Source organism: Taeniopygia guttata, chromosome 3 (genome assembly GCF_048771995.1).
Source record: "Taeniopygia guttata chromosome 3, bTaeGut7.mat, whole genome shotgun sequence".
Classification (NCBI taxonomy): domain Eukaryota; kingdom Metazoa; phylum Chordata; class Aves; order Passeriformes; family Estrildidae; genus Taeniopygia; species Taeniopygia guttata.
This window is the reverse complement of record NC_133027.1, coordinates 61225561-61249361: the sequence shown is the minus strand read 5'-3', so window position 1 is coordinate 61249361 and position 23801 is coordinate 61225561. Positions and strand designations below refer to the sequence as shown.

General features: G+C 42.3%; 1 long non-coding RNA gene across 2 annotated transcripts in view; it reads left to right on the top strand.

Annotated features, from left to right (window-relative positions):
* Positions 1-23801, top strand: part of LOC140683720 (uncharacterized) — a 197008-nt gene that overhangs the window by 58633 nt on the left and 114574 nt on the right. The window lies entirely within an intron of this gene.

Here is a 23801-nt window from a genome sequence, read left to right as displayed (position 1 = left end):
GTAAGTATGCCTATGGTATTTTCAGATCAGCTTTGATTGGGAAGAGTCACAAGTTGTCTTGAGATACAAAGTATGAACCTCAGCTAGGGGCTTTCTTTTTAAGATGCCAAGCACTCCTTTCCATTTAGGAGATTAAGGGGGCCTTTGAGCATAAGGTGGCTAAGAAACAACTTGAGAACTTCTGAAATATTTGGCCTAAAAAGGTTGTGAAAGACTAGATCATTCCCCCAAAGTAAATAGTGTTATCTGAAATAAATTATGTTACCAGCTTTTGAATCAGTGTTTCTTAAGAAGCTCATCTATGATTGGAGGATTAATAAAGCCAGTGACTACAGGATAATAGTTCAGGCTACTGTAGAGAAAAATGTGATTAGAAAATACCGAGATAAACAAAATGGTTTTTTAATGTATCAGGTCTCATGAAATTTGACCTTGGGTGTAGAGAACCAGAGAACTGACTGAAACAGTACCATATAGTTTAGTATTTATCCCAAGAATTCATGAAGGACTGGAGGTGTTCTAGAGAAACGGCTGAGATAGTTTCTATCCATAACAAGGAGAAACAGCGGAACCGGGGGATTCGTAGTCAAGTTGTTTACCTGCCAATACATGGAATAAACAATCAAACAACGGATCATAAACCCCTTGAAGGGAACAAGGATGTGAGCAGGACAGCTGGCATGTATTTGTCAGGAGTAAATCACCTGAAACCAATCTCTTTTCCATCTGAGACACAGCAACAGACCTTGTTGGTTGGAAAAAAACAGTGGTTGTCAGGTGTTTTGATGGTAAGAAAATTTTTCATATTGTTTTACAAGACACAGTCAGAAGCAACATGGCAGAACCAGGATGAGAAGAAACTGTCCTCTGAGGTCAGTACACAGGTGTCCGGCAAACTGTAGTCAGAGACCAGTTCCCAATGTTACCTGTGAAACTGCAAGGGGATTTTGAGTGGGTTGCTTTGGGATTTGTGCTGGGACAAAGTGTGATGCAGAGCGATGGTGGAAAGCAGAGGTTCTTGTTTGCTTTGCAGTCTGGCTTGGGCTGTGGGACAGACAGAGAATGGGTTCAGAATGTAAAGTAACCTGGAGAAGTTGGATGGGTGGCCTGTAAAAAATGGACAGTTGCAAGACTCTCCACTGTTGAGGTAGGAACACTGAATAGCATTAATACAATGAGAATAGGTGACTTCTTTAAGAGCAGGTGCTGGGGTTTGGAGTGGATCATCTTAGAAGAGGTAATAGGTGGAATGTGAGTCAGTAGGGTGACAGACTTTTGATTGACAAGGAACATGATCCGTGAGAGAAAACTGAACAAACTGGGGTTACCAAATCAAAAGAAGAAAGAAGGAATATGATAAATCTTGAAAGGTTACTAAAAAGCAGAAAAAAAAATAATCTGTACTCTTTGTCTTCTGGGACAAGGAGTAATGGGCTGTAACCTCAGTGAGAGACATGGCTTAGATGCCAGCAAGATCCTTCCACTAGTGATAATTGCAAAAAGAGGAAATAGCTTGCTTGGAAGCTTACCAAATGTCCATCCTTGGGGATTAGACAGATTACAGTCCAGAACAACGTAGATCTTATTTATCTTGCCTTTTGGAGATGAACTAAATGTCCTTCTGAAATGCCTTTCAACTTCAATTTCTTGAATTTAAGAATCTTGTAAACTACATTTTAATCTCCTCTCATTTTGGTTCAGGTAAGCCTACCTAGTCTATGAAGAGTTAAGAATTTTCCTTATCATCTTACAGAATAGTTAGCATTTAGCATCAATTCAAATGGCAAAGTCTTACGATTTGCTCTCCACCATTGCTCAGCCTTATCCATTATTCTTAAACCAGTTAAATAAATATGGTTTAACCGCAGTCTACTGAATAAATGTTCTCTCTTTATTTCTCTGTATGTCTGTACGTATATAATATATATATATATTTGAAATTATGATTCCATTTATCCTAAGTTTGTGGAATTTATTGATTTTTTTAACAGTGTTTAAATTACATCCACTTTTATGGAGACAAATCTGTTGAAGAATTAAACAGCAAAGTTTGCTCCAATCTATAAACATGACAGGGGGATGATTTCCTCTCATTTGCTAAATATACTGCTCCTTAGTTGGAGACATAAATAAGAATGTTGCCTAAGTAGGTCATATTTGAGCTAGGGCTTTTCAAAAGACATGAAAGCACCCAACGTGAATATACACTTCAAAGCCAGAACCCATTTTTTTGTGCACATTTTGTTCCCGAGAAGTTTTCCATCTGTTCTAATGTCATGGCTTTGCCACAGTGGCTTGTCCTCAGACTCTGTATCTCTGGCAACTCATATGTTTTACTTTTTAATGCGGCAGGTAAAGGAGATAATTGGAAGACCTTCAGAGTCAGCAGGGGAGGGGGGGAAGGGGGTGGGCAGAAGGGAAGGGGGAATCTTTCACTTCTAAATGGAGGCAAAGGACAGACTTCCTCTTCTCCTTGTTGTTAGATAGCTAGTTTGATTGGATGCCAGGAGCTGAAAGGAGGCAGCGTGCATTTTGAAAGGCTTTTCGAGGAGCAAATCTGAAATTAAACGACAGATAATATTTATAGAGGTTAGTGAAGTTCACTTCACCCTGCTCTCTGTAGCAGTGCAGTTCCAAATGCAAGATTCTTTATGGATTTAAACCCTTTTTCATCAGCAATAGTCCAACCTGATCTGCCTGTCACTTTCTAAAATGATGCCTTTCTGACTTCTCGATGTAGCTCTGAAAAGGGAGGAAGCTTCCTCACTAATATGTCACTCAACCCACCCACCTAGACACCCACAGCTTGTTTGAAGCCAGCATAGGAAAAAAAGGCCACCACTCCCCACACCCTGGATTGTAGCCATGCTGAAGAAAGCACTTTAAATATCAATATCAGTGAACATTGGTCCTAGGGGTGAAGCCAGAAGTAAAACCCTACTTAACTTGTATCTCAAGCCACCCCCCAATCTTACAAAACAAGCCGAGCTGTGCGTTTGCTATTTTATGTGCAAATCAGTGGCAGCATCCCTGTGTGTTATATTTACTTAAGAAATTTTATTTGCATTGCAGAGTGCCCATCAGTCACACAGGAACTTTGGGAGAACCACTGGGTGCCGTGTGACTCGTGAGTTGCCCTACTCAGTGTCCATCTGGTGACACTTCTATAATGGCCTGAGGAACAGAAGGAACATCCAGGGTCTGGGGTTGGCTCTGCAAGGACCTGGCTGCAGTGCCATTGCTGATGCAGTAATGTGGAAAGTGACACAAAGGTCAGGGAATGGGTTTTGTTGGAACCAGATGCCACCAGGAACAGTGATTGCTGGGGAAAAAGGAGGGCTTCAGACCTAAAGGCCATGTGCCTGAGTAAGTCCACGGCGATGGACTGAAGGGCTGAGCTCAGCTCTGGGGGTCTGTGGGTCGCAGGACTGTGCCTGGGAGAAGGCTTTCATGTGGTATAAAGAGCTTCTCTGGTTTCTTTGATACTGTGGCCAGGCAAACTGCCCAGGGAGCAAAACCTCTTTCTAAATATCTGAAAAAGGTCTTCTGGAGCAATCTGTGTCTTCCCACCCTGAGGCTGATAACATCCACCATGACCACCACTCTCATTGCAGATAACCCTGAGACAAGCGAATACATCTAGTACATCACCACTCACAGGTACAGCAATTCTTTGGGCAGCACTTGTGTTTTCTGGTCTCTAAAGAAAGGGCAAACTGCCTTTCTTCCTGCATTTGAAAATGCCTCCATAACACAGTCCTAACAAGTCTGTGAAACACAGTCAAGATTCAGAGGAGGATGGACTGGTTCACAGCAACACCTGGCAGCGGGATATATGGAAACACACTGCCATATACCAGGAAATTCATTTTTTTTAGCCATTACAGAAAGACCGAACAGCATAAGAATAAGTCTTCAAAATACGTAGCAATTAAGAGCAGAATGAATGTGAGTCATCTGTCCAGCAAAAGCTGTGCCAGATACAGACACAAAATAGTTCAGAAACTTAATCCCACTTAGGCAATGCTTGTCTTATGACAGGGAACATTTTCTGTTGGTTCGTGGGGCAGTACATGTACATGCATGTGTACACATAAACTTCAGTGTAATTTGGGGTTGCTCATTTTGCTGATCAGTTTGCCAGCTATTCATCTTAGGACATTTTAAATATGTCTCAAAGTAATTTGGAAATTTATAGATTTTGTGGTTTGGTCCAGAGATTGTCAGTATAGGCACTAACTGCACAGTTGCCTAAAAATTTGGATTTCAGTTTGAAAGAAATGATGTTGTTTTGAAATGTGATGTGTATGAAAGCAAGCAAAAGAAAGAAAGATTGAAGAAATTTCCAACAGCTCTGTAGAGTCTATACTTGCTCAGTGGAACAGAGAGGACAGTGGAATGCAGCCTTGACAGTAAAGCATTGCTGGCAGTTCCCAAGACTCCTGGCTCCAGGGCAGTTCTGCAAGGAAGGGGACTCTGAATGCTGAACAGGTGTCCCAAATCTCAAGCCTCATCTCCCAAGCCTTGAGTGAGGTTCCCAGACAGTTGAGATGTCTGCTGTGTTTGGGAAAGCAGCAACAGTTTGGGAAGGAATGTATTTCTATTTTCTGATCAGAAAATTACTGACCAGCTTTTCTTCAAAAGGCTTTGGTGTTATTCTGTTTGTGGAATGGGAATGCTGCAGAGTCTCTCCTTTCTGGATTAATCCTGAAATCCTTAGACGTCCTGGTCTCAGTCTGTGCATCAGAGCTTTTGGAGGTAGAGCATGACAGGTGGTATGGCTGATGAGAAATTCTGGCCAAAGTGCTCTTTGCTCTGGTAGCTCTAGGCTTGCAGGTGATTCCCCAGGTGACGACTCAGCCAGTCAGAGAGACCTTATCTTACAGAGAAGCCCAAGGTTTGAAGGGTGTATACCTTTGCCTCACTCTGCCTTGTGAAAGAGCAGCTTTCTGGACCTTATGAGAGAGACTCTGAGGTCCTGGGAAATGAAGTCAGACTGTTTTGGTGAAGGTTAAACATGACTGCTGTCCAAAGAGCTGCTAACTATATGAGTGTGGAGGTGCTAAATGTATAAGGTGCCTCAGACTGCTTGTAAGAAGGGTGGTAGTAGTGGCAGACATTGTGATGCCATAATGTTATTTACTCGGATGTTTCCCATGCTTACCATGACTTTATTTACCTATTCCTCATCTTGTTCAGGTTGTCTGGATGGGGAAATGTGTACAGTTGGGAGTAGATATGACTTTTGAAGCACAGACCCAGGGTCATGTGAAAAATGCATGTTGTTGTTGTGATTGCAATCAGTTGTGAAAATGCAAGAGGATGAAAGGTTTTTGCTGGCTTGCTAATGGGTGCATGTGTATTCTTTTTAATGCTATTTCAATGAAAACACCTGGAAATGAGCTGAAGATTTGAGGATTCAGGGAAGGAAAATGAGCTGCCAGTGCTGAAGGCAGCCAAGTTGAGTAGCAGACAGCAATATGCTACAGCTTGTGAGGCACTGCTGGGAGATGGGGGAACAGAGGAGCACAGAGGTTATTGCTATTAACTCTGTGTGGTGGTACATGTGAGTGAGATTAAGGCTTTTTCAAACTGGCCTATTCATTTTTTACCATATTTTGCTGATTTTTTTCATCTTTTTGGTGAGGGATTGCAAGCTGCCCTTAGAGGAATTGAGTAGCATCTCATTGCTGGATCTGGCACTGATCTCTCTGAATTCAAGTGGTTGGTCCCCGTGACAGACTTAGGGGAACAGAATCGGCCTCTTGGGGGTCCAAATCTACCGGGCTTCTTCACTTGGCTTCTCAGCTCACCTGTGAAATGCATGAGCTGTAAGCACACAAAACATGAGGGCATAAAAATTGGCCAGCAGCAAAGATCTAAAACTGGCCAGCAGCAAAGTGTGGTGCAATGGTAATTAATTTCCATGATGGCAGCTCTGGGAGAGGTACACATCGGGCACTGTGGGAGATTTGGTGTGATGGACTGGGTCACAGGCTGGTGGCAAACCCCCCCCCCCAGGATGAGGGAGCACAGCAGGGTGCTGGAAAAGAGCAGCCCTGAGGGGGACAGATAAAGAAAAGGGCCCTTTGGTGCCTTCTGTGTCCCTCCTGCCCCTCCAAACGTGGCAGCTGCTCAGAGAGGCCATGAAGTAAGTGTGTTTCTCCAGAGTGTTTGCTGTAAACAGTGCGTACAGCAGCGCTGATTATACATCAGCTCGCTGGGCTAACTATAGCACAGTAATTAAAGGGGTGAGAACATTTTGGAGTACTTTCCACCACTTGTTGTCTATGTAATCCCCCTGTGTTTGGCAATAAATAGAACTTTTAAGTTTAATTAATATACACTTGGCTGGCTATCCATTTAAAAGCATGCTTCGGTGGCCTGAGACATTATCCACTTATGCAGAGTGTTGCTGGAAGAGCTGGTGCAACGCTGGAGAGGGAGTGCAGGGCCAGGGCAAGGGGCGCTGCCGAGCCCTGGAGCAGGCAGGCACAGCTTCGTGTCCCAGGGAATGTAGGTCAGTGGGCAATTCAGAGCATGCTCTGACACAAGCATACAGGCAGTGCAAGAGAATGCAGAGTAAATAAACAGCTTTTCTCCTGAATGTGGGGCAGCTTGGGCTGTTTTTAAAATTTGTTTCTGAACACTGGGTTTCGTAAGCAAGTTCCTCCCAGGCTGAGGTGTCAGAGGGTCAAACGAGTCTTGAGAGAAAAATGGAGTCTAGTATTTCTCTTTTTCCCGCAAACTTCTTTTGTGTAGGACAGTTCAAACCACTGATTTTTTTTTTTTTTTTGAGTTTAGCAGAAACAACAGCAACAAAAAAATTGGTTTGGATTAGATCAAATATACATTCCTTCTCTCCTCCTCCCCTCCTGGGATGAAACAAACAAAGAAATCATGCCGTTTAGCACCATTGTGTCATTTGCCCCGGAACAAGCCATTTCATTTCATGTGCTTTTTGAAAAGCAGAGGCGAGAAACAGCTAGAGTTTCATAAAACTGCCAGAGGACTTGGACTGCAGTCCCAGCTCCAGTGAGTGCCGAGTTATTTATTTGCAAGAGCAGGGTGTCAGCAGGAACTATTTCAGGTCCCCCTTTACTCCAGAATGCACCGCAGGCTGATGTTTGGATGAATTTTCTGTGGGTGGCAATGACTCTGTGCAGGTGAAGGAATGAGTTCAGCTGCAATAGATAGACAGGGTGAGCCATAGAAGAGAAGTGAGAGTCAGAGTGGATGGGGAAAAGACTTGGAGAGGAAAGAGAAGAGTTCAGGAATGAAGCTGGTCTATAATGTTGCAGCTTCTGCTTATTTCTGTCAGTCTCTGATACTATTTTTCTACTGCTCTCCCTACCTCTCCTGGTTCTTTACTCCATGCCTGCTCACCTCCTATTCTCATGTCTTTTTTTACCTTCTCAGTCTTTCCCCCTGGATCAGGTGCTTTGATCTGAGAAGTCAAGTTAGTATGCCACTGTGTAAACTGGTACCTTATCCTTCCTAGTGGTGAGCTAGGGTATGTAGGGTTGTATGTCTTGAAGACGGAGTTGTAGGTAACCACCTTTAATTTTCACAGTTGTTTGTTATTTTCTTTTTTTTTTTTTTTTTTGTTTGTGTTGATTTTTTCCCCCCAATTTTAAAGTGCTCTGCAAGAGCAGATTCACTGGCCTATTCCACAGGGTGGAGGGCATGAGAAATGTCCTTTCTCCTGACTTCAGGGGGGAATGAAACAAACACTTGTTGGGTACAAATAATTTGTCCCTTTTTTCTCTGAGTTCCAGGAAGAGAGGAAGTGTTTCCCCAAGGAAAACCTCTCTACATTATCAGTAAAGAAGCCTGAGGTGGCTGGCTCAGGTGCAAGTGTTGGCTGTGGGTGTCCACCTGTGCCCGCAGGAGCAGCGTGCTCTCTTTGATTGGCCTGGCCAATGGCAGTTGTATTAGCGACAGAGGGTCCAAAAATAAGCAAATTTAATAAAGAAAGCTTCATGGCATGGTGGCTGGGGCCGTGCTGTGCAACTAATTAACTTGCTAACCCTGTGGAAGCACTTCCAAAAATGAACTCCTGTTCTCTGCTCCCGCACTTTCTGCATTCAGCTTCCTACACTGCTTCGGCTTCTGTCCCCTTCCCCATGTGGTCAGCACAGCAATGTCACTGTGTGTACAGGAGTGACATGTCACATCTTGTGCCTTTCCTGGCCTGCCACCGTGACCTTCAGCAACAGCTGAGAACATTATCTCCCCCTCCCTGAAGTGGGGCAACTCTTTTGTTGAAAGAAGACTTCTCCTTTCTTTGGGCTTTCCTGACATGCAGTAGTCATCAACCAATAATTGTATATAAGGGCAAGGAGATAAGTGCTTTTTTGAGTTGTGCTTCCTTTTCTTCATGGCAAGTGGAGTGTTATCCATCTGCACAGTTATCAAAGGCATAGATGTGCTTCTCTTTTACACTGTGAGATTTATCAGTGATGAATGTGAAACATAGCTTCCTTTTTTCTAAGTCTTTCTGTTTTCTCCATTTGCAGAAATATCCTGATTTTCATACTGTGGCTTTAAATGCCTGGCTCTGGCTATTTGTACCTGCTTTGTAATAGCCCCACTTGAGAGGTGAAAAAGGAGGCTCTAAAGCCCAATTCCAAGATTACGACCTGCACATTATTTTAATTTAAACTCACCTCCTGTTACAACAGAGAATCAAGGTGTAAGTGTGTAAAGTGCTTTGGGAGCCCTGTGATAAAAGGCCCTATAAAAACATAAATGTAAGCAGATGGCAGTCACAACCTGCCTGGAAGGAGCAACACACAAGCTCAGAGAAAAGGGTGTGAAATCCAGCCCTTCCCGAAATTATCCAGGACAACAATAAATGTAACCTTTGTCAGGGTCTGGGCATTTGTAATGTAGACCCCATTATTTCTTACCACATTGCCTCAGCCTGAGACAAAAACTAAATCATTGGGTTGCACCTCAAAGCACGTTCAGGCTTTGTGTGCCTGTTTGAAAAGAGATCCATGACTGTGGAACAACACCAATGGCAAAATCATGGCCATGACTGTATCTCAACCACTTTGATGTTGATATCCTCAAGAAAAGGCATAAAATAAGAAGCCCTTGAATACTGCATCACCAATTTGTAGTTAAACTTAGTCTGGGCCATGGTGTGCAGAAATGGAAAGGGGTGAAATGTAATGAGCAAGACATGCAATGACATGGGTTTGCTGAGGAAAAGGGGGGAGCTGATTTTTTTCTACCCTTGCCTGTTCTTCTAAACACCATTTTTTTCCCAAAGGATGGATTTTCTCTTTATCTAACTTGTCTTTTTTCCCTGCTGTGAAATGTTTTGGGTCAGATGATATTTTGCTGGGCTTTAGAAAACTGCTAAGAATTAATTAATCCATAATCAAATTGATGGGGAAAAGACATACGGAGCTGTTAATAGAATTACATCCTCAAAAGGAACAAAAATAAGACAGTTTCCTTTAATTTCTCTTTTTTACAGTTTGCAATGTGACGGATTTCTGACCAAGTTCGAGTTTAGACAAAGTGCATGTGGCAAAAGTTGGAAGTGTTGTAATGCTGCCTACTGTGATTTGTATAAACATTTAGGATCCCCTGGAGAGGAATGTAATCCAGGGTTCCCTGCTTACACAGAAACACTCAGAACAATATAACATTTGAAAGAAAAGAAACATTTTTAATTGGATTTGTGCTGACTATTTTCAAAATACAAAGAAGACACTTTATCCAGTAAGCTGCAGATTGTTTGCAGTCACAGGGAAATTAGCTGCAGGACAGCCCTTGCTGTTGTTCTGTGAGCCCAACAAAATCTGAGATTTAAAGGAAAAATATTAATGATAAGAAAAGGCTGTAAAATTCAAGCCACATGTTTCTCTAAGTTTATGCGAGTTAGGCTGAACGGCTCATGTGATTTCCTCATGCATTCCTCAAATTATAAAAAAATTGAAGGGGAAGATTGTCAGGTTTGTCTTTCTTCTGACTAGAATACTTGATATGGGATGGGGCAGATCCTGGCATGTGCTCTCCCAGTCCCTCACTGGGGCTGTGCTGCCAAAGGGTGATCTTGGTTTGCTCCCCAAGACCTTCCACCTCCCTCTGAACCCCTTGTCCCTTTGTGGATGTCCTTCCCTGCTTTTAGCACCCATCCCCCTGCTGTTAGCAGGAGAGGGGCTGCTCAGGCACTGCTCCCAGTTTCATGCTGGGTAGAGTCACTTTCCTGTTTTTATTGAACGTGAAGAGAGGAGAGACCTGTTGTTTCATCAGCGACATCAAAGAGAAGAAGATTGCTCTCCAGTGTATCCAAATTTGCAACATCCCTTGGCTTTTGTAGTAATAGAGAGAGGATAGTAGAGGCTTTTAGTAAAGGTATAAAGCCTGGTTTTATTTCCCTTTTCCTTCCATGGTTGCATTTTTTTTTTCTTTCTTTGCATTGTTGATCAATGAGGTCTATCAGTAATATCAACAGCCCTTATTTTGCCAGATGCAGCATTCCTCTTAACCTCAGTAGCAGCTGAAGAATGCTAAACTTAAGGTGAGAATAGGCTTCAGAGCAGAGAGAATGCCCTGAGGCAACTAAAAGTTCAGTGCCTCTGTAGTTGTTTGTATTTATTATTTCCAAGTATTAAAAGAAATGTTAAGATGTATTTCTATAAAAAGAAAATATACAAGCTCAGGGTCACCCTACCGATCTTTTGGCTCTTCATGGAAAATGTAAAATAAGGAATATTTCCACTCTGGCCTCCTTCTATTTAACTAGTGGAAAGAAATTAATATCTTCATGAGGATTTAAAACTGCACACGATCTGAGTGCTCCTCTGGAGGGGACTGTTGTTTCCTTGACTACACACTTGCCATAGGTGTCTCATCTGGGTACTCATGGTTAGCTTGTAAGTGAAATTCTGGACAGAACAATTTGTACGTGACAAGATCCCATAACTGCTGTTTAAGGAAGGTGCAGACTAGGTTGGTTCCAGTAATTGTTTGGCAGAGCTGTTAGCACATTAGGTCAGGATTAATAAAGCCAAGTGGGTAGGGATGATTTTTTGGAGGGACTTGAATAAGAAGGGCTCCTAGAGAATGATATTTAAGGTGGGGCAAAAAGAAACGAGATGGGAAGGAGAATTGCAAGTAAGGGCTTAGAAGCAGGGGCAAGAAAGTTAAGCTGAATATACCTAAGCAACAGATAAATGCTTATGCTCTTATAACCTCTTCATTAAGGACCTTGAAGAAAAGTTCTTAAGAAAGAAGACAAAAGCCTTCAGATGGTGGTCTTGTCTTGGATGATGGTCCCCTTCTTTTCAGGAGGGTGCCAGGTACAGCAAGGAGAAGCTAAGATAAGGAGGAATGCAAGGGGGGATGGTTCTGCAAGACAGTTTTGGGAGGTGACCCTCATATTTTCCAACATTAGTGATCTACAGGTATAGATGTCGTGGTGAGCTAGTTGTCCTGAGTTCCCTTTTTAGTCAAAGGAGAACAACTGCTGCTTTTAAGGTGCAGTTCAGCTGAATATTTTAGATGTCTGATTAAAAGTGTGATGAATCCTACTTTGCCTGTTTCCATTGATGAAAACGGAGTTCAGGGATGTTTACTCAGATGCCAAGTCTATGGTTTATAAGTTACTATGAAATGACCTCTAGTCTTGCATTCACCTCCAAAAAAACCTGCCAAATATTTGTTCTTTCTGGACAAATCTTACACTTGCATGATCCAAGTAGGACTTTTAGGTGGTCAAGGAGACTTACAAGACTGATATATTTAAGAAAAAGCAAAATGAGATATTTTTGGTAAATTGCATTTCCTTATTAGTCATCACTTCCCTTTTTATTCTGAGAAACAGCCCTCTTCAGACGTGTTAGTTTTATTTGGCAGAAGCGTAGATAACTCCAGATGTTGCTGATTCTTTTTCCGTTCCTTGCCTTAGGAAACTTCAGTTGCACCTGAGAGAAAATAGAAGCCAACCTGGAAGAAAAAGAAAAGAGATATATAAAAGCCTTTATAGAGGAAAAGAAAAATCAGATTAATTTATATGCTCCTGATGATCTCTAATTGTTTCCTTAAAGATGAATTAAAAGCCTTTTTATTCACAAAGAGCTGAGTTCAAGGCCTTGTACTTCTCCTATTAGAGTTGAAAACATCACTGATAAAGAGCTGGATTTTTCTAGCTTCCCTTAAGGGTCTACTATTGCAATGGAAAACAGAGCACTAAGCATAGCAATTGGCAAGTAAGTAGAAGTGATAATAGGATTTGATATTAAGGAGCAACATCCTTGGCATACATAAGTACATGCCATCTTCTTATTTTAGCAGAGGTCTGCTTTTTGCCCCAGATTGGTCAAAAATTTCCCCAGACTGAGGCACCTAGATTTTTAGCTATGGAGTGTTGTAATTTTAAATCTGCAAATACAATGTGTTATTCACCATGGCTTTCACACTTTTGAAGTTTGTAGAAGGATATTCTTGATGTTCTAATCTACTATGGATAAAGCCTGAAAAAACACTGATTTTTTCCCCCCCATTCTTTAGGATATGTTTCTTTGCTTACATTTTCTGTTAAATCAACAGAGGTTGATGAGGTTAATGACATGCAGACCTTTCCCCTCCAGAGCAGCAGTTCATCTCTAGTTCACATTGCTAGACACTGAAAGTCATTCCACCTAAAATAAGATAAAATAAATAAAAAAAAAAAAGAAAAAAGAGAAAAAATATGTCATCCACTTAATGGCAAGTAAGAATTCATAAGCTTGCAACCCATGAGATAGGGCTTTCCATGTCACTAAGCAGAGTGAGCAGGCCTGGAGTCTGAATAATGTGCCAAAGTGCCCCTCTGTGTAACCCCCGGAAAGCTCAGCAGAATTTTCTGTCCAGGACTGGAAGACACCAAGATTTCCAGGCTATTATCTTCCACTGGAATAACATTCAGTCAAAGATAACTTGCTCCTTCTTGTGAAACTACTTCCATATAAATAAGGGAAGGAGCGGTGTTCTTTGGAAAGCAGTGTGGTATCGCTTCTGACAGATAACAGCGATTGTGATGAGGAGTAAACACCTCAGTCACCGGGTGATGCAGAGCACGCTGTTGCACCCTGGAAGCAGCACCACGGAACCAGCTGAAGGCTGAATCACTGCTGTATCTAATTAGGCACATCAGTTAAGATATGCAAGACTCCAACTGTCTGAGAAGGGCTGAGATTGCTAATACCAATCTGTTACTGTCCTCACTGCTCGGAAGAGGTGATGGTTGATAAGATTAAAGACATAGCATTTTGTGTTAGAGCGGTCAGTAGCTTTCTGGTTGCTTGTTGGGGGAAGGTGGAGCAGGCAGTTAAGTGGTGTTGCATCGTTTTCTGATTTGGCCCTCTGGCAAATGTCAAGGTAAAGAAAGAAATGGCTTGTATTTAATGTGTTGGTGAATAACAGCAGCCCCTTGATTTTCTGATGCGGTGTCATTTGAATTGTATATGCTATTGAATCAGACAAAATATGTATTTATGCATTAGGTTTCTTCAAAATTCCTAGTATGTTTTTTAACAAGATGCAGGAAAAATAAACTGAAATGCCGATCTTTTTATTCCTAGGTTGTTTGTGACAAAGCATCAGCAATGTCCTGTGCCGAACATAATTCACGTAAGGTGCACACAGCAGATACTGAGTTTGAAAGGGGGCTAATCAACAGTCTTTGGAATAAAGAAGTATCTTAACTCAAAAATGTTGATGCACGAATGAACGTAATTCTCTGTGTACTGAGTTACTGTTTAGGGGACACATCTACTGTAGCAACCACGGTGAATCAGTTTGGTGCCATTCACAAGCAAATTAAGTTGTAAAATCTCACTGTATGTGTATGTGTGTGTGTCTAAATATCTCTAGAGAAATTATTTATTTATTTTCTACTTTGCTCAAATTTTTCCTCTTCCAGTGCACTCAGCTCATTCCTGGAGTCACTCTATTGATGTTAACAGTGGGGTATCAAGGAGGTATTTTGCTCTTCTACATTTTTAGGATAAAAGTTTCTGGGACAAGGCCACACACAACTGCAGGCGAGCTGTCTGATCCAGGCAGGGGACTGATGTGGGGGTGGAGGAAGATCTACTTCTTTGGCCTTGGGGAACAGCACAAATCCAAGCCTGTGATAGAGCAAGGCAGCGATGCAGAAATGCTAAAGAAGGCGGATGTCCCAGTCCCTAGATTTTTAGGGACAATTTGATGAAGGATTGTAGGAGGGGCCCAGGGAAGGTGTGCCTTATGAAAGAGCCTGGCAAAGAGCAGGTGTGAAGGAGGAGTGGTGCAGGGGATGTCAGAGTGCTGTGACAGCTCATCTCATTGATGGCCAGTTGGACAAGGAACCTTTGTGCTCTACCTTTCAGGCATACAGTAGTTGAAGATGAGGGATAAGGGAACACTGAAGAAGGAGGATGAACAGATTACTCTTGCTGGGAAGATGACGCTGTGGGTCTCTAACCTAGGCAGCGTTGAGTATTGCAGATAGCCTCTGAGTTGTCTGAATGATCATGAAAACAGTGGGTTCTCTTGAAAATTAGGGCACAGCTCCATGTTATGGATCTTTCATCAATGGATCCAATATACCCTCTTCCATCCTTCTTTGCCCCCACACAAGGATCTGCTGTCTCCACTGCTGTGTGAGACGTCTGCTGTGTGCTGTTCTACTGCTGGTGTGTCCAGGACTGGTGAAAATAAGATGACTAAGGAAAAAAAAGATTAAGACAGGAAGAAGATACAAAACCAGGTGGATAATAGGAAAAAAAGTTCTTCTTAGAACCAAATAATTCTATATCTCTTTGTTAGCTGAATTGGTGCAAAGAAGAGGGATAACCAACCCTTTTTGGGGATTGGAGGGGACAGAGATGAGTAGGAGTGATGGGGGTGGGGCTTAAAATTTTTTAGCCAACACTACTCCCAAAGGATAGGAATGGGATTCATCTAATGTTTCTAAAAAAACAGGAGTGCATATGGACACTGATCATGTCTGGAGAGCAAGAGCTCTAACCGGTCTAATAAATCAGCTCCCTACTGCTGAGCTGCTTTTTCTGTCCTCGATGAGGGAGTCCAGTTGCCCAGCTGACCCAAATACCTGAGTCTCAGAGCACTCAAATGAGCTCAGATGAGTGCTACCCATACTCTATGAATAGTTCGTATATTGTCCAAGTTTACAAGTAAATCCATTAACTAGCTTGATTATAAACAGATTCTGTAACCACCTAAGATTAGACCTATTTTAGGTGACATTGTTAAAGAAATGTGATCATCTTCCACTTAGTGTCATTATTTGCCAAATATAATTTCTTGCCAGCACTAAAAATCATGTTCTGCTGGAGGAAATTCCTTAAACACTTGCCATCTCTCAACATTGCTTCCCTTCTCTATTGTTTCTAGAAGGAATAAAACTCCAGAGTGCTTTAAGCAAAATAAAGACCTCTGCTTTTCTTTGTCATTTGAACGTGACTTAACCTCTTCTCTAAGGACAGCTGACCTTCACTCTCCAGTAAGGAATACAATGAAGACATGATACTGGAAAGCTAGAAGATCTTGCTCAAAGAGTAATTTTATCTAATATGGTGCCATAGCTGCTACAGTGACTCTGTAATCATTTTATGTTTACTGGCTATAATAACCATATGAAATGAATGTGCTACATGGTATACTGCATACAGTAAACCCAAGGCAGAACTAAGGTTATTTAGGTACCCATTTGAATATAATTAGAAACTATTTCTTTAGTTTAGAATACTTGTTTTGGAGATAATTAAATAACCCTGTAAAAGACAGTGTAAAAGATAAATATGTATTTAGTCACCCAGCTATTTTGCTAGAGTTTTGGTCTGGCAATTGTTACAGCACTGCATGACTATAACTCAGCAATATAGTATGTAATACATTATTATAACCTGGCCAACGATCAGATGAACTGCTGCTTCTGGCTGCTTCTCCAAGCCAGATGAAGCTGGTTTTGCATCCCAGGCTAGATCAGTGCACTAAGTGCCCAGCTATATTTTATTTATCATAATTGTAATAACATTGTCTGTTATATAATAATTGTCTGTTCCTAACTAAGGGATTCTACTTTTTTTTTTATATCCTGTTCATAAACTAGATTAATTCCATTGCCATTTTCCTACCTGGAACAACTACAGATGACTTTATTGAACACTTAGTTGTTGCCTAACACTTTCAATAACCCACCTGAATAGTTTGTGGTCTCCTGCATGTAGTGAACAGAGGTATGTTTTAAAAATAATTCTGCATACTTTGTGTGCCACTATGTGAGACATTTTGGAAGGATTTGGTGTTCATAAAGTGCAGATCATCTGCCTTTTGATGAGCAGGCTTGTCAATGTGTCCCAAAATAAATGTTCAAATCTTGTATGTTACCTTAGAAAAGATAAACCAATCTGAGATTACTGACTATTAATTAATTTCTGAGATTCTTTTTTTTTTTTTTTCCTTGTACTGTGCAGAATAAAAGGGAGAAACGAACTAGTCTCTGGGTGCCTTTTTTGTAGTTTGAAACTTCTGGGTTTTGTTCCTTTCCCACACTGTCATCAGTGTAAGCTGCGGTTTGCAGGTTTCCCCCCTTTTTCTTTCCCATTAGTCGCTGTATTAAATATGTTAATTGTAGTGTCCCAGATTACTGGGAGCTCCTTAAATCAAAGCCACGAGTCTTGGTAGCAAGGCGCTTAGCTATGGGCTTTGCTGATGATAACCGCATCATATGAGTATTCATACAGAACTGATTGAGCCCCTGAGGCCAGATGCTAGAGCTATTTTGTGCTGCTCTGGCACCATAATGAAAACTTCAACAGAGTTTGTAGGTCTGCTTGAAGCCTATTTCCAAGTGAGGAAGTCCTTCCATACTGGCTTTGATGTTGGTGTATGTCTTGCAAAACACAACCCTCACTGGAAGGAGGGAAATGAGGCAGAAAGATGTAGCCCAAATGGTCTGGCCAGGAGGGCCAATCCCATTCATTGCATACTGAGCTGAGAGGAGTTGGATGGTTTTAGTGGTCAATGTTGTTTTTACAGTTCAAGTCTTGGAGAGGCCTAAAATAATAATGATAACTAACAATTAAGAAATTTATAATTTATATTATTATTATTACTACTCTTACTGCTGCTGCACAGTCAAAATTGACAGTGCTCAGTACTGTACAAACATATTGTGTCTGGAGAAACTTGCACTGGCAGCTTTAAAATTTCCCTCGCTGTGCATTTCTGATCCTGCTTTTGGCTTTTCCCAAGGTATATTTGTTGAGATGGGCTGGTACATGCTACATCTTAAAGCAGCTACAAAGGAGCTTTATTTGTACTGTCTGTCATTTCAAGCTGGAGGAATTCAGTATCTATTTCACTGCCTTTGCCATATGCAGTTGGGTTTTCTCCTTCCCCTCTGTAATTCTTCTGGGGACACTGCATAATAAAAGTCTCAACTTAATCAAGAAAAATTCAACATGTGCACGGCAAGAGAGAGCGTCGGGATTTAAAAGCATAAAGCAAACAAACAAGCAGGCCCTTGTGATGTCAGACTAATAACACATTTGCTGCTGTGCTCTCTGGCTTGCTGGTGTGTGCACTGTTTCCCTGTACAACATTGTTCTGGGCTTTGTTTCCTTCGGCTGCTCAGCCCGAGAGGGTTCCCTGCTGCCAGGGGCTGCTGGGACATCAGCAGGTGTCTGAATAATTGGAATAAAAATTCTTTTAGAAAGAAGCAGCTCATGGAAAAGAAAACCTGGTCCTTAGATTAAATAAGTAAAAATAAAATAAGAAAAATATCTTCATTTTCCAGGGCAATTAGCAGTTTCAAATCTTCCTTTCTCTTAGTTAGAGATGATAAAATTAAGTCACACACATGAAGGAGCAATTGTTCCAGATTGGAGCAGGCTCAGCATAGCATGTGATGAGGGGAACCAGGCCCTGTGAGCCTATGAGAAATGGAGGCTGTTTGTGGCATAGAGTCCAGTGCTTGACGCCTGGGTCAACACCACAGAACAAGGCTGTGCTTTGTCACTTGTGGCGGTGCTGCCACGTGAAAAGCCAATGCAGGACTAGCCACCATTCCACACATGGTTATAGTGGTTTTTAAACCCCCATTTTCCACACCCTTTTTGAGAGCAAAGACTGACTACTATAGCAGAAGCTGGCTGCCTAGGCACAGATGGATGTGGGTGGCTTTTGCTGCTTGGGCACCCAGTAACATCTAGCAGTCCAAAAGGACGTTGATGCTGCGAGCCAGCCTAGCCACAGGGGCCAGCTGGAGGGGCTCCCTCCCCACAGAGGCACAGAACATCTCTGACTCCCCCTCCCCTCCACCCAGGCTGCCTCCCTCTGGGGCTCTGCTTGCCTTTGCTGCTGGCTGCTCCTGGCCAAGCAGAGGGAGGGGAACTCCTTCCATTTAGTATATAAAGGGTGTGGAGCTGGATGTGGTGTGATGGATGTCTGTGCTCCTGGCTGTCTTAGCTGAAGGCTTTGGGAAGGGTGAGAGAAGAGGGCTGAACACACAGAAGAGCTGTAGACGTGGGCTGGAGCAGCTTGTAGGGGCTTTTGATGCTGGCCCTGGAGGAAAGACCTGGGCCATTTTAAGGCATCCCTATGCATTAGATGGCAGGTTAGACAGCAGCATGCAGCTGTTGGGGATGGAAGAGAGACTCCGTGCTGAAATTGTGTCCTGGCTCTGAGAAGGGGCAGCCTGTCCCCTGCAGTGCCAAGCAAGGTAGAAGTGTGGTGACAGAGCCCAGATGAGATCTGGGAGGTGTCCTGGGGCTGATGGTGGGAATAGGCTTTGGTGTTATCGCCCCAAGTGCTCCACGGAGGAGTAAGGACTGTGCCCAGACTGTATGCAAGGTTCCCTGGGTGCTGGAGCTCTGGACTTCAACCCCAGGGACAAATTCATTCTCTTTTGAACTTGAGTTCTCCTTCAAAGTCATCTGAGAGTCCTGCACAGTGTGTAAAATACCAGGAATCCCACCCACATAGCAAGAAAGGTAGTAGGATGAGTAGTGGTTAGAAGAAAATCCCAGTGGAAGGATATTGAGAAGGATGGGTCCTTGCATTTGCAATGGGATGGGAGAAAAGGGCTTAGTGGCTGAGTGTGTAAGAGTCCCATAGCTTCTGTGATAATTTTGGCATTCAGCATGTTTATGAATAATGAAATAAACTGGTGTGACATGAGGGAATAAGCTGTAAAGTGTCACAAAGCACCAGAAACAAAATCCATCCAAAATGCTTCTTTTCTTCTTGAGGCAAACCTAAAACAACTTTTCTGATTACCTGACAGTCCATTTAATCCCCAGGAAACATTCCTTTGTTACAGTTTCAAGGAGAATTACTTGAAATAATCCTTTGTACAATGCACTTCATTCTATTTTAGTGTAAAATCATGTCCCTTTTCTTTTTTGATTTTTTTTTTAAGGGAAAAAGAAAAAAGACCCCTAATCAATGCCTATGGAAGAGCTGAGGGCAAATCTGAGGCTTTCTGGTACAAGGATTGCCTTTGTGAGGAGATCTGTGCTAAAGAGACCAAGACTGCAAGTGCTGAACAAGAAATAATAATTTAAAAAAAATAAGGAAAAACAATCCCTGAAGCTCAAATCATTGCAAATGCACAGTGCAGATTTGGCCATCACTGAGACGAGGAATGGTCCTTGATGGGTCTAAGTCACATGTGAGTGCCTTCAGCAGGGCTTTGTGCTGCCAGTGACCCAGATTCAGGAGGAGACCTGGGGTCTCCAGCACAGAGATCTTCAAGGCTTTTGAGTGACACATGGTCAAGGAGGAGAACTGGGCTTGTCTGTGGCTGCTGCCATCTGCCTGCCCTCCAGCAAAGGTCATTTTCCAGGAAAGAGCCAGCTCGCCTCTTGGAAGAGCCTAGCGGTGTGGTGAAGGGAGGAAAGTAAAAGGCAAAAAAAAAAAAAAATAACATGTGTTTTGTTCCTTGCTTTCTGGATGTCATTACTTAGTAATTCTAACAACAGGAAAAGGGTATTATCTGGAGGATGTTGGCATCCTGTGAGTTTGACATTTGCATGCTCTCAGCTTGTCTTCTCTTTCCTATTGATTCCTGAGATTATTTTCTCTTCTGTAATATTGACATAAATCTTATTTACCTTACAGAAATGTGTAAAAATTTACTCTATCCATATTCCCAGACACCTAAGGACATTTCATTTGCGCGACCTGAAGGATGCCTCCCAGTGGGATGTCCTAGCTTAGGCCAGGGTATTTGCTTAAGTGAGGGCAGGTGGATCAGAGCCTTCCTCCTGAGTAGGCTTGGAAGGTGATGACATTTTCCCCTTTACCAGGTCTCTTCCTTGGATGATCATGCTGTTGGACGTGGAGGGAAACTGTATCTTACTGTCTGTGGTCAATGTCAGCTTTTCCTCACATCGTCTGTGACTCTGCTCTTGACTGAGCTATGAAACTCACTGCCACAAGCTAGCATGGAAGCCAAGGCACTAGAAAGATTTCAACAAAAGCAAGGCCTATTTCCTGGATAAGAGATTTCTGAATGACATTGGATGGGCAAAAAAAAAAATTCTCCCCCAAACTGATGAACACCTTCAGCCTCCAAGGAAGAGAATCAGAAACTGAGGTTTGCCTGAAGTGGTTTTGCAGTGATTTCCAGTGGTGTTTCTCCCACTAAGGTCTGCAGCATTAGGTCCTAGGCACATGTAGGAGAAGATATTGAAGTACATGTGAGAGGCTGGGGAAGGCTGCTGAAAAATATTCACTTTACTATAGTTCAACAGTGGTTGCACTGGAGGGAAGAGTTAATAACTACTTCCTAGGCCACAGGTTATTCTCTTTATTTTCATTCTCATTTTTTTTTTCACCTTTGCTTTCAGATTTTTTTTTTTTCCTATAGAGAAAAAACTCCCTTTGATCTATGAATAGCTCCACAAGTCAAAGCAATGGGGCAACCTTAAAATGTATATTATGGATACACCAGTAGTGACTCTGTTGCTAAGACTGTATTAAAGTTTGAACTTAAAGCAGGCCTAAAGTTCCTTTTTTCACACTCCACTGTGTAGATACAGTGGTGGGACTCGGCACAAGAAGACTTCAGAGCATGACTCCCTGTGCTGTGTATTTACTTTAGGGAAATCTGGAACCTGGGCTCTCACCCTTCCTTTGGGATTTGCTTGTGCACTGGCATGTCTGTGTTTGGTACTGTGAGCTCACTTTTGGACTCGCAGAGTGGTCTGTATGAGAGATTCCCCATCCATAATGACAGTTTTTTGCTCTTGAGGAACCACTTGGCCATGTTGTTTGCTTCCTCCCTACCCCCAGCATTCCTCTTCACTGGCTGTGCCAGCTGGGAGCGGGTCCAGGTGGAGCAGAGAGGGAATGTGGCAGTGGTCTGGGTCAGGCCAGAGGGATGGTGGGGTCTGCAGGGTGGTGTGTGGGAATTGGGATGACTCTCTGGAGCGTAGCATTCAAAGAAGAAGAAGAAGACAGTAGGAAACTTTGTGTGGGCTTGGTACCCTCCCTTCCAGTGCAGGGAGATAGAGGGGGCACAGAGATGGGATGATGTGAAAGGATGTAAGACTCTGCAAAAATCCAGAGTGATTTTGTGAGCTTCAAACTTTCTGAAACACCTTCTTAAAAAAAAAAAAAAAAAAAAAAAAAAAAAAAAAGAGCTCTTGAGACAGGGAACAGCAGTAAGCACAATGTTATTCTTTAAACAAATACCTTTAGAAATAAATCCTATTTGGTTCAAACAGAGCAGGAAAAGAACAACTGAAAATGCAGTTAATGTGGAATGCACTAAATGCTCATGTGAAGTTGCCAACACATTATCCTTATATCTTTAACCAGGGAGGACTTCACTTGCAGAAATGGCTCTTGACAAAGTTAAGTGGACCTATATATTGTTTGGGAAATTGCCCTTATTTTGTGTGCTTCTTGTTCCCGTAATGGAACCCATGAGCAGAGGATAATTGCAGCAGTCTCATCTGTCAAATAATATTAGAAGTCAACAGCTATAATCTCAGCCACTTGCTTTACACAGCTTTTCTCTGTATTTTCTGTTCAAATTGTCAGTTGTTACATGTAAGTGTCCCCATTCCCTGTGGCTGATAAAAGTAAAAAGATTTAAGTAAATCAGGAGGAGTGCAGAGACAGGGCTTGGGCAATAGCTCTCAGTGCTAGCACAGTAAATCATATGACAACAGCACAGTGGATATGAAAAATTACAGCCCAAGTGTAGTGTTACTTGTTACTATTATTGGCAGAGCAGTGTGGCACTGAATGGTTTGGCTTTGCAGGGATTTGGGGAAGCTACTGATTGGTTTTAGCTTGTGTGGGTTTGTGCTTTATGAGCTTGGCTTTCAGGAGATGAATGGGGCTCTAAAAACAGAACTCAGCTGAAACCGTCCTCTCATCCGTGGGTCAAATCAAAAGCATTGTAAAATTAATTTGTTGGGATAGTCATTCAGCTGTGACACTGCAACTCAGGTCACAGTTTCGCCAAAGCTCCTGTATCATCAGTCCATCATCCTTAGTCTCCTTTTTTCCCCCCAGTGTTGGGACAGAAATATAGTTATGGTTACATTGATACAGACTCCCCACACCACCACCTCCTGGTGAGGCTCTACATTTGTTCCTGCTTTGTAGGAAGGAGGAGGAACCCGTATCCCTCTCTATGTCTCTATTGCTCTCAAAAGGGCACAATCACTGTTTGTTGTGGCTTTGTGAGCATTTTATGGCTCTGTGAGGAGCTGGATTGAGGCTGCCAATGTATTTTTTTATTACCATGGAATAATTATCAATTGGTCGAAGCTGTATCGTGAATGCATGAAGTCAAATTCATGCTCCTGGCTGGAGGGAAGAGGCTGTTTGTCATTACCAGCCCTCTGTGCAGCAGACAGGGTGATTGTTTCCACAAATAGCCTAAGACATGTTTGGCACCCTCTCTTGCATACTGATGGCAACTCTTCCTGGTTTTACTTAGTTGGACAGGTTATACGCACTGAAACACTGTGAGAAATGTTTTCAAAGGGAGGCTTGAGGGCTGTTGTGCTATAGATGTTTAACTCCAGCTCTCCATGTAGAAATGTCTTCCACCCTCAGACAGTTTTGTGTGAGTTTACTTTACTGCATGTCAGGCTATGAGCTTCTAAAATGACCAGAGCCGTTGCACTCTGAGTTCACACCTTCCCACGTGTCACAGTATCTTCCTGTGTTGACAAACCCTCAGTGGTCAGAGCTTTCTCTTTTGTTGCTTTCATATTGATTGCACCTGAGGCTATCAGAAATCCTTGATATAAAACCATATGATAAGTCCAATGTAAAGCCCTGGATAAAAAGATGAGGTGCATAGTTGCCTGTGCTGTGTGATTGAGTTGTTGCTCAGGTGCTCCGATAATGTCAGCTGCCTCTTTCTGCTGAATTTTACCCCTCAGATATAGTGATAGGGTGATCCCATCCATCAGATCATCTTCCTCCAGTTATTTTTCCAAAGGCCTGTAGCAAGCTTTTGGCTTTCTTCAGTGGAATATTAGCATGTACGCAGCAGCACAGGTCATGATTAATGGGCTCTGCAGTGTGATTTTTTTTTAATGTCAGAATAATAAAATATCTGGCTCATCAGATTGTTTGCCCTGATTGTTCAGCTAAATGCATTTAGCACCAGAGGTAGAACCAGCATATACGTATATGAATACCATTCTGGCAATTATTGTCAGAAGTGACAGCTGATTGCAGGTATTAGAATGATGCAACTTGTTCAAACTTAATGTTATCTATTATGAACTCGACTTCATGATGATAATAGCTGGAAGGCA